The sequence below is a fragment of the Gossypium hirsutum genome, chromosome D12 (genome assembly GCF_007990345.1).
Source record: "Gossypium hirsutum isolate 1008001.06 chromosome D12, Gossypium_hirsutum_v2.1, whole genome shotgun sequence".
In the NCBI taxonomy this organism is placed as follows: Eukaryota; Viridiplantae; Streptophyta; class Magnoliopsida; order Malvales; family Malvaceae; genus Gossypium; species Gossypium hirsutum.
Genome location: NC_053448.1, coordinates 36,046,366 through 36,061,036, shown reverse-complemented (window position 1 = coordinate 36,061,036; position 14,671 = coordinate 36,046,366). Strand labels below are relative to the sequence as shown.

The 14,671-nt window shown below is 35.3% G+C and overlaps 1 non-coding gene across 1 annotated transcript; it reads left to right on the top strand.

The window, feature by feature from the left end:
* The first annotated feature begins 4,616 nt into the window (after positions 1–4,616).
* On the top strand, positions 4,617–4,723 carry LOC121224877 (small nucleolar RNA R71). Its single transcript, XR_005922619.1, has one exon. It is a non-coding gene; the product is annotated as a small nucleolar RNA R71 (small nucleolar RNA).
* The last annotated feature ends 9,948 nt before the right edge of the window (positions 4,724–14,671 follow it).

The following is a 14,671-nucleotide window of genomic DNA, read 5'->3' as shown; positions in this document are numbered from 1 at the left end:
AGGTCCTTTCTATTGAGATTTAAGCTTCCCAGGAAATAACTTCAACCTTGAATTAAACAACAAAACCTTTTGACCTTCTTTAAACTCAAACTCGCGAGGTTGTATATGACTATCATGCCATCTCTTTGATCTTTCTTTACACATTTTGACATTCTCATAGAAAAACAACCTCAGTTGATCCAACTCATCAAGTTGTAACATCCTTCTCTTGCCGGCTTGCTTAAGATCAAAGTTCAACTACTTCAAAGCCCGATGAGCTTTATTATCCAACTCTAATGGCAAATGACATGCCTTTCCAAAGACTAACCGATAAGGAGTCATTCCTAATGGAGTCTGAAATGTTGTTCGATAGGCCTATAATGCATCATCGAGCCTTCGAGACCAATCTTTTCTGCTAGGGTGTACTACCTTTTCAAGGATACCTTTGATTTCGCAATTCACTCTTTCAACTTGCCCATTAGACTAGGGGTGATAGGCAATAAGAATCTTGTGCTTCACATCATATTTTTCAAGCAACCACTTAAGCCATTTGTTCACAAAGTGAGAACCTTCATCACTAATAATAGCTCTTGGTGTCCCAAATCGTGTAAACACATGCTTATGTAGGAATCGCATGACTACCTTAGCATCATTTGTAGGGTATGCTTCAGCTTCAACCCACTTGGATACATAATCCACAACAACTAAGATGTATTTGTTCCCATACGAAGAAGGAAATGGGCCTAAGAAGTCAATGCCCCATACGTCGAACAATTCAATCTCTAAAATGTTTGTCAAGGGCATCTCATTCCTCCTTGATATATTTCTAGTCCTTTGGCATTTATCGTAGTTCTTCACAAAAGCATAAGTATCTTTAAATAGTGTAGGCCAAAAGAAACTTGCTTGTAAAATCTTTGCTACTGTACGTGAACCACCAAAGTGTCCCCCACTTGGAGATGAATGACAATGATAGAAGATTTCAGCAATCTCGCTTTCAGCTACACACTTTCAGATTATACTGTTTGCACATTATTTAAACAAAAGGGGATCCTCCCAAAGATAATACTAACTATCATGAAGGAATTTTTTCCTTTGATGGTATGTCATTTCTCGAGGAATTATTCCACATGCAAGATAATTGGAAAAATCAGCAAACCAAGGTATTTCATGAATTCAATTTACCTCAAATAAGTGTTCATCTAGGAAATTCTCGTTGATAGGCACATATGACTGAGTTACCTCATCTTGCTCCAACCTCGACAGATGATCAGCTATTTGATTTTTATCACCTTTTCTATCTTGGATCTCAAGGTCAAATTCTTGGAGTAAAAGTATCCAATGAATTAGCCTTGGTTTTGCTTCTTTCTTCATGAGCAAGTATTAAATGACTGCATGGTAGTAAATACTGTAACTTTGGTACCTATAAGATGAGCGAAATTTGTCAAAAGTAAAAACTATAGCGAAGAGTTCCTTTTCGGTTACCGTGTAATTGAATCGGGTTCCCATCAAAGTTCTACTTGAATAATAAATAGGGTAAAAGACTTTATTTCTTCTTTGACCCATCACAACTCCAATGACATAGTCACTTGCATCACACATCAACTCAAACGGTGAGTTCCAATCAGGTGTAATGATTATTGGGGCTGAGATTAACCGCTTCTTTAGCTTTTCAAAAGCTTCCAAACATGCTTTGTTGAAATCAAACACTGTATCTTTCTCTATCAACAAACACAACGGTTTAGAAATTTTTGAGAAATCTTTGATAAACCTTAAATAAAAATTGGCATGGCCTAAGAAACTTCTGACTCCTTTCACATTTCTTGGGGCCGGTAATCTTTCAATTATGTCCACCTTTTCTTTATCGACTTCAATTTATTTTTTTGAGATCTTATGACCTAAGACAATCCCTTCGTTAACCATAAAATGACATTTTTCCCAATTACGGACAGGATTTGTCTCTTCGCATCTCTTCAGTACATTAGCCAAATTACTCAAACAAATATCATAAGTGTTACCAAAAAAAAAATCATCCATGCAAACCTCAACAAAATCTTCAACCATATTAATAAATATTACCATCATGCATCGTTGAAAAGTTACAGGTGCATTGTATAAACCAAAAGGCATTCACCTAAAAGCAAACGTACCATATGGACAAGTAAATGTTATTTTATGTTGGTCCTCCGGGGCTATAACTATTTGGTTATATCCTGAATAGTCATCTAAAGAACAATAGAATTCATTACCTGCCAGTCGATCTAACATCTGATCCATAAAAGTTAACAAAAAATGGTCCTTCTGAGTAGCTTTGTTCAAATTTTTGTAATCAATACAAATTCTCCAACCGGTAACAGTTCTTGTTGGAATTAACTCGTTACGCTCATTTTCAACAATTTTGATTCCACCTTTCTTCGGTACACACTGCATCGAAATTACCCATGAACTATCTAAAATAGGATAGATGATTTATGCATATAACCATTTGATCACTTCTTTTCTCACAACTTCTTTCATAATAGGATTGAGCCTCCTTTGCCCATCAATTCGAGCTCTTTCACCTTCTTCTAAAATGATTTTATGCATGTAAAAATAAGGTCCTATACCTCGAATATCAGCTATGGTTCAACCAATTAGTTTCTTAAATTTCTTTAGAACAACAATTAGTTGCTCCTTTTTCATCAGTTCCACTGAAATAATCACAGGCAAAGTAGAACAATCACCTAAATAAACGTATTTCAAATGGAAAGGAAGTACCTTTAGTTCGAGTTTAGGTAGTTCTTCAATTGATAACTTGGGTTGCACAAACTCTCTGACTTCCAACTCCAACAGTTCAAACTGTGTGATTGAATAAAATTTCCCAGATTGGCTTCCATCAAAGCCATGTTTTCTTCAACTTATTCATCCTCCAAAGGGTCAATACCTAAGGCTTTCTCTAATGGATCTTCTTAAAAATTTCTTTCCATAGAAACCAAGGTTTCTATCTCTTCCATAACTGAACACTCATTTGCCAGATCGAAAAATTTCCTTGCTTTAAGAATGTTAAAGGTTGTCTGATCGTTTTGAACTCACCTGGTGAGTTCTCCTTTCTACACATCACTTAACGTTCTTTCCGTGGCTAAGAAAGGTCCCTCAAGGATGATCGACACTTCCTTGTCTGCTTCAAGATCTAAGACAATGAAATCAGCAGGAAAAATAAATTTATAGGGTATAGTAAAGATTGATCCGTTAGCTGAACTGTCACAATTGTAGGTCTTACTTCACCTATCCCTAACATCTTAAAAATAGACTTAGGCATCAAGTTGATACTCACTCCTGAGTCACACAAAGCTTTACAACAGTAAGATTCACCAATGTTATAGGGTATAGTAAAGCTTCCTACGTCTTTCAATTCCGGTGGTAATTTGTTCTGCAGGAACGTACTGCACTTCTTTGTCAAGGCAACAGTCTCATACTCACTTAGTCATTTCTTCTCGGACAGTATATCCTTCATAAAATTCACATAATTTAGCATTTGTTCTAAAGCCTCCACCAACAGAATATTGATGTGTAACTGCTTCAGAACATCAAAAAACTTCTTGAATTACACATCCTATTTCTACTTGTTTTGCTGCAATCTTTGTGGATATAGAGGTGATGGAACTTTCGGTTGAACCGGACAACTTTTCTGAGTAGGTAAATCTACATCCAAAGAAGATGTTAAAATATCTGAATTCACTAAGTCAAGGTTTACCTTGTCAGACTTTGCAGATTCTGATTACTTTAGTGTAGGAACTTCAACAGCTGGTTGATTCTACTCAACGGGCTTATCTTCAACATCAATCAATCGGGGTTCTAGAATTTTACCACTTCGCAATACCACTGCCTTGATATGTTCTTTACCCATATTTCTTGAATTCTCAGTATCACTCGGCAAGGTTCCTTACAGTCTATTACGTAGCTCCGTAGCTAACTGACCCATTTGGTTTTCCAAATTTTTCAGTGTTGCTGCTTGGCTTTGGATCAAAGCGTCATTCTTTGCCATTAACGCTTTCAACAAGTTCTCCAAACTGTTTGATGCCTCAACTTAAGGTGGCTTTGGAGCTTGCTTATTAAACCCTTGAGATTAGTTGGGTCTTTCCTGTATTAAGTTGTTGTTCGGTCCATTTCCCTAGTAGCTCCAAGGAAAGTTAGGATGATTACACCATGAAGGATTGTAGAAGTTGGATCGGGGTCCTTGTCCACTCCTATTTTGATATTGGCTCCCCACATAGTACACTAACTCGAGATTTGATGGAAAATTCTCAAAAGAATGACCTTCCCTATAGTACACACATGAAACTACTTCAAACGGACTTGGTGGCTAAGTTGCAGAATTATTAGTACTATTAGTGGTTAACTATTTTATCATAGAGGAAATAGAAGATACCTGAACTAATAACGAAGTAAGGGCGTCAACTTCATGAACTCTGGCTGCACGTCTTCCTGAAACTATTCGATATGTTGGCCATTGATAATTATTACTAGTGATCCTCGTGATGATCTCATAAGCTTTATTATAAGACTTAGACAAAATTGCATCATTCGCGGAAGCATCTACCATCAATCTTGTATTTGCATTGAGACCATTATAGAATGTCTCCAACTGGATACAATGAGGAATCCCATGATGAGGACACTTATGAAGTAACTCCTTGAATCGCTCCCAAGCCTCATACAAAGACTCGTCATCCAATTGTTGGAAAGTTGTGATCTCGTTCCTTAACTTAGCATTTTTACTAGGTGGGAAATACTTAATCAAAACTCTCTCTGCTAATTCTTTCCATGTAGATATGGAAATTGGTGGCAATGAATTGACCCATGCTCATGCTCAATCTCGCAATGAGTACAGAAGCAACTTCAACATTAGTACATCTTCAGTCACACCGGCTATCTTGAATGAATTACTCAATTCCATAAACAATCGAAGGTGGAGATGTGGATATTTTGTGGGCATACCACTAAATTGGCCCACCGTTTGTAGCATTTGAAACATCACTAGTTTCAATTCAAACTAGGTTCCCTCAATATCTGGCCTACTAATTCCTAGGTTTAACTCACTGAAAAGTGGCACAGCATATTGTCTGATGCATTGATCCCTATCATCGGCAACGAGGATAGGATTTTGTACATGATCAGCTTTATTACCCTGGTCTTACTTCTGATTTCCAAGGTCCATCTCGACTTGTATTTGAGCTGTTCGTTCACGTCTTCTTTGTCTGAAAGTTCATTCAATTTCAGGGTCTACAGGGAGTAAATTGATAATTCAATCTATGCTCATAAACACATGAAAAGAAAATCACAAAAGTTAAAAAGAATAAGTTAGTAATGATAGAAATAAATCAAATTGAAAATAAATAATTTCACGAAAAAATGACTATGGCGACAATTGACATTCCCCGACAATGACGCCAAAAACATGTAACACATAGGTTTGTGCAAGCGTACACAATCGTTATCAAGTAATAAGTAAGTATAGAGTTATAGTCTTCACAAGGATTGTTTTTGTGCTTAGTCACTTAATTTTTAAAATTATATTAACAATTTGGTAAATAAAAACACAATATAGTTGAGAAGTGGTGATTAAAATATATTAAACTAAATGCAATGATCCCTAATGAAAATTATCATAAGTATGCAAACTATATGAATGAAATAGATTTTAGTAAAATTAAACACAATTTGCAACAATTATAACATAAATAAACTAATACAGTTACTTTAATTAAACTCAATTTATTATCAACATGCTTAATAACATTTGGAAAAACATTCCATGGCAACTTGATCTTTCATGAGTTTGGACACCACATTAGGTCCTTTCGAAATCATTTACTTAGTAAATACGCATTTTACTGATCCTTATTTAATAAAGGTTTCTTAGCATTCATGTGAGGCAACAGGGATGTGTCAAGTTTGAAACAATTTAATAACACAAATGTAAAAACTATGCAGATAACAGAGCTTGGTCAGAGTTGTTAAACAACTACAATTTCATCGGGTTAGGATCTAAATTGAGCATGCACATTTCAATTATGTGTCCCTTAGCCGTCGCTTGGTCAAGATCGCTCAGCTAATTCAGGTGCATTTCAATCACGTATAAATGAAATACAGACTGGATTTTAATTGAAAACATGATCGATTGAGGCACAAACATTATAAGTATGAATCAAATAAATATTATTTAATCAAAGCAATCATCCTAGCTTAAATAAAATTAAGCTAACATTGTTGTAAACAAGAACAAAGAACACATAGCAAACATCTTTATATTAAATTAAAGAAAAAAAAGATTAAACCCAATTTAGAGTGGCTGTCACCCAAAACTCTGATTGATGAGGCTTCTTCGTTCTTTTGCTTTGCTCCTTTGCTGATGGTTTTCCAAGGTGGCCGACCAAAGGTTCTTTAAGAGGCTTAATTGCTAAAATCTCTATGAAGAGATGATGCTAGGCATGGGAATGAAAAAAAAACTAAGAGAATTTGGAGAAAAGAGAGAATGATGAATGATGAGAATGAATGAGGAATGATTGAGGGATGCTTGAGGGATGCTTGGGGGATGATGAATGAAGGAATGAGAGGGTCTTATTTATAGGTGCGGAAAGGGGGATGGTTTGCTAAAAATAGTAGATGTTAACCTCTTCAAATCTCCTCAAATTGTGGTCGGCCATGCTTAATGGATTTTGACTTGATTTTTGCTTGATTTTTAAGCAATTTTGGATGCCACACAACTCAGGACTGAGACTCGGTCAATTGTAAATCTTCGGGCAAATCTCTAATTTCTTCAACACTACAAGGACCTTGTATAATTAAACCAAAGAATGGTTTAAATGGACAGCCATGTGTAGCCGAATATTGGGTTGACTTGGTCTCCAATTTGGACGGTTTTGTAATCCAGCAAAACTATCAGACCTATCAAGAATAAATCAACAAGTTAGAGGACCAAAGGATTAATTAAAACCCAAATCATCAGTGAAATATTTTAAAACAAATTATTAAACGTAATTTTATATTTTATTATTTAATTTAATCATGCATGACCCACTTTATGTCTTAAAAAATATAATATATTCAAATTAATATAAAATAAGCCATTTATTGCATGAAAACTATATAATAAAGCATAAAATCACATTTTAATAATTTTTATGTCCTAATTTCATATTTTCACGTATTTCATTAATTAATTAAAAAATTACTTAGTTTTAACAACGGATTTAAGTAAAAAGGTGATAAATTACATAGGAAAAATCCTATATATTTTTCATTTTACACACCTCCAAACAAAGGAGATATTACGGTCATTGAAATTGAGAATAATGAGTTGATATCAACTAGAACGGTTACGAGATGGAGAATTTTCATCGATTACTAGAAGCTGAACAAGGCGACTAGGAAAAATCACATTCCTTTGTGGATATTGGACCAGATGTTGGATAGGCTCGCGGGGTGAGACTATTACTATTTTCTTGTTATATACTCGGGGTATAATCAGATTATAGTAGCACCAGAAGATCAATATAAGATAAAATTCACCTGCCTGTATGGTACATTCGCATTTAGACGCATGCCATTTGGTTTATGTAATGCACCAGCTACATTTCAGATATGTATGATGTCCATTTTTACTGATATGGTTGAGAAATACTTGGAAGTTTTTATGAATGATTTTTCAGTATTTGGAGATACATATGATGATTGCCTAGCTAATCTAGCCAAGGTACTAAGGCGATACGAAGAAACAAACATTGTACTCAACTGGGAAAAGTGTCACTTCATGGTACGAGAAGGTATTGTTCTAGGGCATCAAATAACAAGACATGGAATCGATGTAGATAAAGCAAAGGTAGACGTTATTGTGAAACTTCCACCTCTAACATCTGTAAAGAGTGTTAGGAAATTTTGGGGCCATGCCGGTTTCTAACGAAGATTTATCAAGGACTTCTCCAAAATTGCTAAAACCTTATGCAAATTATTGGAGAAGGACACAACGTACAAATTTGATGATGAGTGCCTAAGAGATTTCAAAGATTTGAAGAGTCGATTATTTTCGGCACCCGTAATCGTCACACCAGGCTGGGATTTTCCATTTGAATTGATGTGTGACGCAAGTGACTTCGTGATAGAAGCTGTCATGGGCCAACGAAGGAACAAAGTTTTTCATCCCATCTACTAGGCAAGTCGGACTCTGACAGGAGCTCAACTGAATTATACGGTAACAGAGAAAGAGTTACTTGCTATTGTATTTGCTTTTGACAAGTTTTGATCCTATGTTGTAGGTACCAAAGTGACTGTCTATACGGACCATTCGACAATTAAGTATTTACTTGCCAAGAAAGATGCTAAGCTGAGATTGATCTAATGGGTACTTCTACTTCAAGAGTTCGATCTAGAAATTCAAGATCGAAAGGGAGTAGAAAACCAAGTAGCATACCACTTGTTCAAATTGGAGCCGCAAGAAAGGAATTCTCCACTTATACCCATTCAGGAGACATTTCCGGATGAATACATGTTGAAGTTAAATCATGTCCATAATACCCCTCGGTTTGCTGATATTGCTAACTATTTAGCTTGTGGTTTGATGTCGATTGATAAGGCGTATCATCAAAAGAAAAAAGTTTCTTCACGATGTGAAGTATTATGTCTGGAAAGAGTCATTCTTGTTTAAAAAGTGTGTAGATCAAAAGATTAGGAGATGTGTGGCAGAAGATGAAGTAAATAAGATTCTATATCATTGCCACTCAGCTCCGAGTGGGGGACACTTCAGAGGTACACGTACTGCGGCAAAAGTATTGCAAGCCAGATTCTTTTGGCCAACACTATTCAAAGACGCATATGCTTAAGGAAAAAGTTGTGATTGATGTAGAATTATTCGATGTTTGGGGTATTGACTTTCTCGGTCCTTTCCCTCAATCGTTTGGTCACAAGTACATATTGGTAGTAGTAGACTACGTGTCTAAATGGGTTGAGGTTGAGGCATATCCAACAAACGATGTTAAATTTGTGATGAAAATTTTGTAGAAGCATATGTTTACAAGGTTTAGAACCCCGAGAGCTATAATTAGTGATGAAGGGTCCCATTTTTTGAACAAATGGTTGAAATGGTTACTCGACAAACATGGAGTAAAGCACAAGGTTGCCATAGCTTATCATCCACTAACGAATGGGCAAGCTAAACTGGCAAAAAAGAGATCAAAGGCTTACTAGAGAAGGTAGTTTGCCTAAACCTATGAGATTGCCAAAAGATTAGGCGATGCTTTCTGGGCTTACAGGACAGCATACAAAACACCTTTAGGGATGTCACCCTATAGGTTGGTGTAACAACCCGATTTTAGCTAAATCAGAACAGTGGTTTTAGAACCACAAATTTGAAGTCGTAAAATTATTTTAATATTATTTTTGGGGTTTATAGTATGTGAATTAATATGTGTGAAAGTTTTGTATGAAAATTTTATCATTTGTGTGCTCAATTTGCTAAAAGGACTTAATCATGTAAAATGCAAAAGAGACTTGCGAATTGTTAAAGTGCTATATTGTTATGGCTTTTATTATGTAGGGCCCTTATGTTGTAATTTAGCCATTGAATATTAGCATGGATGGTAATGAAGTTAAATTATATGATTTTTATGTTTATTTATAAAGGTTAAAAAGGTAAAATGGCTTTTATAATATATTAACTAAAATAAAACATTAAAGAAACACATGCATATTCATCTTTATTTGCCGAAACTTGAAGAACAAAGAAGCCATTTTTTTTGTTTTAGGTTCGGGACTTTAAATCTTTAAATTAGGTATGTTCTTTGCTCGATTTTTGATCATTTTTACGTTTTTAAGATCGTTGCTTTGAATACTAGCTAGCCTATGCTTGAATTTTTCAATTGGTTGTGGATTTTGTGATTTGTCGTTGATGAGAGCTTGTTGTTTTTGTTGTTTGATGATGAAAAACAAAAATATGTTGTTAGATTGTTATGTTTAATTAAGTGATTTTTTTTTGTAAAAATGTGTATTAAGGATTAAATTATGAATTTTGTAAATTGAGGTGTCAAAATATGAAATAAATAAAAGATATGGGCTTCTATAGACCTTAGTGAAATTCGACTATGCTTGGGTGGTGAAATTTTGAATTTTTTATGTTTTGTGAAATAGGGACTAAATTGCGAAAACTATGAAATGTTAGGGGCTAAAGTGCAATTTGGTCATTTATGTGTTTTTGAACGAAATTGAATGAATTTATGACTAAACAAGTCAAATTTCTATTAATTTAGATCAAGAAAAGAGGAATCGGATTTCGATCGGCGTAAATCAAAAGTTGTCGAATAGTCGTTCCGGTCTGTTCGTCTCGGTACGAGGTAAGTTTATAAGTAAATAAATGTTGTAAATTTTGAATGTATATGTTTTAAATATACTGAATTGGTATGTATATATTTGACATATTTCCGAATTGTTATAAGCATGGTGTGACTTGTATCGAGCTCGAATCGATCGAATTACGACATCCGAAAGCCCCGTACGAACCATAGGAATAGTTAGGATACATATGTCATGACATAGGATTTCGATATGAAATTTCGTGTAAGCCCACGCTAGGACTTTGGCATCGATTTGAGACTTACGTGTAGGACTATGTTTGGGACATTGGCATCATATATGATTTCGTGTAAGACCCTGTCTCGGACAATGGCATCGATATTTGATTACAAGTAAGACTACGTCTGGGACGTTGGCTTTGTACGAGCTTTATGAGCTATCCGAGTATCCTTATTGATTCTGAACGATTCAACAGGCAAAAATACGACAAAGAAAAAAATTGCGAGTTCGAATTAAACGATTCAGGTATGTTTGAGTTTATATGAAGTTTGGAAGTAAAGGTAAGTGTTGTTGTATAAATTGATAATGTGAACTAATTTTTTAAATGTGATTATTCATATATGTGTTTGAGATTGGGAGTATTTAGCCTACTTGTATGAATCATATATGTTCTTTGATAAATTATTTGCTTATGACTTACTAAGCTATTTAAGCTTACCCTGTGTTTGTTCATTCGTTGTTTTATAGATTTTGGAAGCTAGTTACGAGCTCAGGGATCGTCAAGGAAATCAGTCACACTATTGAATGCTATTTTGGTATTTTAAAAGCTTGAACTATGAACATATGGCATGTATAGTCTAGCATTTGTTTTGGTTGGTTTTGAAGTGTATATATGTATAAGCTAGTCTTAATATGTTTGAGCTTGAATTTGTATGTATATCAATAGCCATGCGAAAATGGCTTGATTATAATATTATGGCTTGTGTGTATTCGGTCATGGACTAAGATTATTTTGGAAGTGTGTTTTATGCTATAAACTATGTGGTGGATGGATATTTGTTTCGGCAATGTGAAGTATTATGTATGATTTTATAATGTGGATTGGCATGAGTTGATATGATGAGTATGTATTGAATGTGAATTGGCTATATAGGTTTGGTTGTTAAATGACATTCGAGGAAACTGTTTCATGTTAATTTTGCTAGCCGAATTGATAAGAAGCAAGTTGGTTATGATTGAATGGCATAATTTGTACTATATATGTGGTTAACCTTGATAGCCGAATAAGCAATGAATGAATTTGCTAAGTGTGCATAAATTTTGACATGATTATTAGCCTATAATGTTATTATGGATAATTCTGCATTGGAGTTTATTATAGCTATGGTTTTTTTATGATGACTTGCGCATATTTCCATAAAACTAAATGTACATAGACTTATGTTGTAATGTTAGTTAAGGTTTTATAAGCTAATGATTATATAACCATGTGATATGGATTGGTATGGCTATTTATGTGCTTAGCTTATAAAATGAAACATATATAGTTTTAATTTAAGTGTTCGAATATCATGGGTTTAATGGCCATATTGTTTTTAAAAAAATGTTTGCTTGATTCATTGTTTGGATTGGTTCATGTTTTAGGTATACAATATTTGTGATTCATGATTAGTATTGAATTATTGATACGGTAAATATATTTAGATATGGTTTTGGCATTACGAAATTCACGCATGGTATAATGGTAATTAAAGCATGTTTGGTCATGTTTTTATATCACCAATGCCGCATAAATGAATGAAAAATTTAGTAGTGAAATATGGTTCGTTTGATGTTTAATTTGTACATGTGGAAAAGCTTTATAATAATTGGTTTGATATTCAACTAATGAAATAGTTGTTTTGTTATATGTTCTGTATATGATATGTTTTGATATATGCTAGAATATGTTTTAATTATGCAATCTTATGATTGTTATGATTTCAAGACTCGATATTTGATTAAGTTACGAGCATTGATGTGATTGAATTTCAAGTTGTGAAATGTAATGATTATCTGTATGAACTGTAATATGATCGGTAATGCCTCGTAACCCTAATTCAGCGACAGATACGGGTTAGGGGTGTTACATTTAATTAGTATCAGAGCTACGATTTATTCGGTTCTAGGATTAACGTAGTTCGTGTGAGTCTAGCTATACATGCCATATTGATATACTGCGATAGTGTGATGATTCCTGACAATTAAAAAGTGTTTTTGTATAGTAAATGGATCCTGATCGAGCCGTAGCAGATGACTTGGAAAGGAATACACTCGCTCCCGGTCAAGGGGCAGTGCAATCTGATTCTAGACCTATTACGAGTAGCCACGAGGGAGAGGCTAAACAAGCCTTCTTCCAGATGATGAACGATTGGTTCACACAATATATCCGTACAAATCCGGCTGTTCAACAACCCAATCCCCGCCTAATCTTTCTCAGACATTTGTGATACCTCAAGTTATTGATCCGATGAGATTAAATAAGCCATCAGTTGATAGAATTAGAAAATACGGGGCCGAAGAGTTCAGAGCTACTGTTGATGATGATGCTGAGAGAGCTGAATCCGGGCTTAATAATATGATCCGTGTGTTCGACGAATTATCTTGTACCCCTGATGAGTATAAAATTTGTTATATCATTGCTACGAGACATCGCATATCAATGGTGGAATACACTAGTATCGGTGGTTCCAAAAGAATGGGTTACCTGGGAGTTCTTTCAGACTGAATTCCAGAAGAAATATATCAGTCAACGGTTTATTGATAAAAAATGCAAAGAATTCCTCGAGTTAAACTAGGGTCGCATGACCATTACAGAATATGAACGGGAATTTGTGAGATTCAGCAGATATGCTCGGGGATGTGTATCAATCGAAGCAATAATGTGTAAAAGATTCGAAGACGGGTTGAATGAAGATATTAAGTTGTTAGTCAGGATTCTTGAAAAAAAAGAGTTCGTGGTACTAGTTGAGTGAGCATGCAAAGCTGAAGAGCTCAGGAAAGAGGAAAGAAAGGTTGACTTTGAAGCTAAGATTCACAAAAAATATCATCGAGTAAGCCATTTCAGTCGGCATCAAAGAAATTTTGAGATGACTTTAGCCGTTCAAAGGCTACTGCGAGCTATTCTAGACGTGATCGAGACAGACCACCTGTGAGCTCGAGAGCTACCTGAGTAGCTAGTTTTAGTAACATCCAACCGAACCAACCTGAGTGCAAACATTACGGTAAATGACATCCTATAAATTGTAGATTGAATGATCAGGCTTGTATTAAATGTGGATCGATGGATTACTTCATTTTTGAATGCCCTAAGTTAGCTGAGTAAAACATAATGCAGAGTATGAGACCGAGTAACATGTCAGCTCGAGGTAGACCACCTAGAAACATGGGTAATCTGAGTGACAACCAGAGGGGAACTGAAAACACGGTTGTTAGATCTGGGGCTCACGCACCTGTCAGAGCTTATGCTATTCGCGCTCGTGAAGAAGCTTCATCTCCAGATGTGATTACCGGTATTTTCATTCTCTATGATACTAGTGTTATTGCATTGATAGATCCTGGATCGACTCATTCTTATGTATGTGAGACTTTAGTATCTAGTAAGACTTTGCCTGTAGAGTCTACTGAATTTGTGATTAGAGTATCGAACCCCTTAGGCCGGTGTGTCTTGGTTGATAAAGTATGTAAGGATTGCCCATTGATGATTCGAGATTCATGTTTTCTGGCTGATTTGATGCTGTTGCCATTCGATGAATTTGATTTAATTCTGGGGATGGATTGGTTAACGTTGCATGACGTTATTGTGAACTACAAATGGAAGATTATTGATTTGTGATGCGAGAATGATGAAATAATTCGGATTGAGTCTAATGATCTGAATGGTTTACCGGCACTGATTTCTTCGATGTTAGCTCAGAAATATGTGAGAAAGGGTTGTAAAGCTTACTTTGCCTATGTACTCGATTCTAAAGTGAAAAAATAAGAAGATTGAATTAGTACCAGTCGTGTGTGAGTATCCGTATGTGTTTCCTGAAGAATTACCAGGTTTACCACCGATCTGAGAGGTAGAGTTTGGCATTGAGTTAGTGCTGGAGACAACTCCGATTTTGATACCTCCATACAGAATGGCACCGACCTACTTAAAAGAGTTGAAAGCCCAGTTGCAAGAATTGACAGATAGAGGTTTCGCACGACTGGGTTTTTCTCCCTAGGGTGCACCGATTTTGTTTGTGAAAGAGAAAGATGAACTATGAGAATGTGCATCGATTACCGACAAATAACTAAAGTGACCATAAAGAATAAATATCTTCTGCCATGTATTGACGATCTGTTT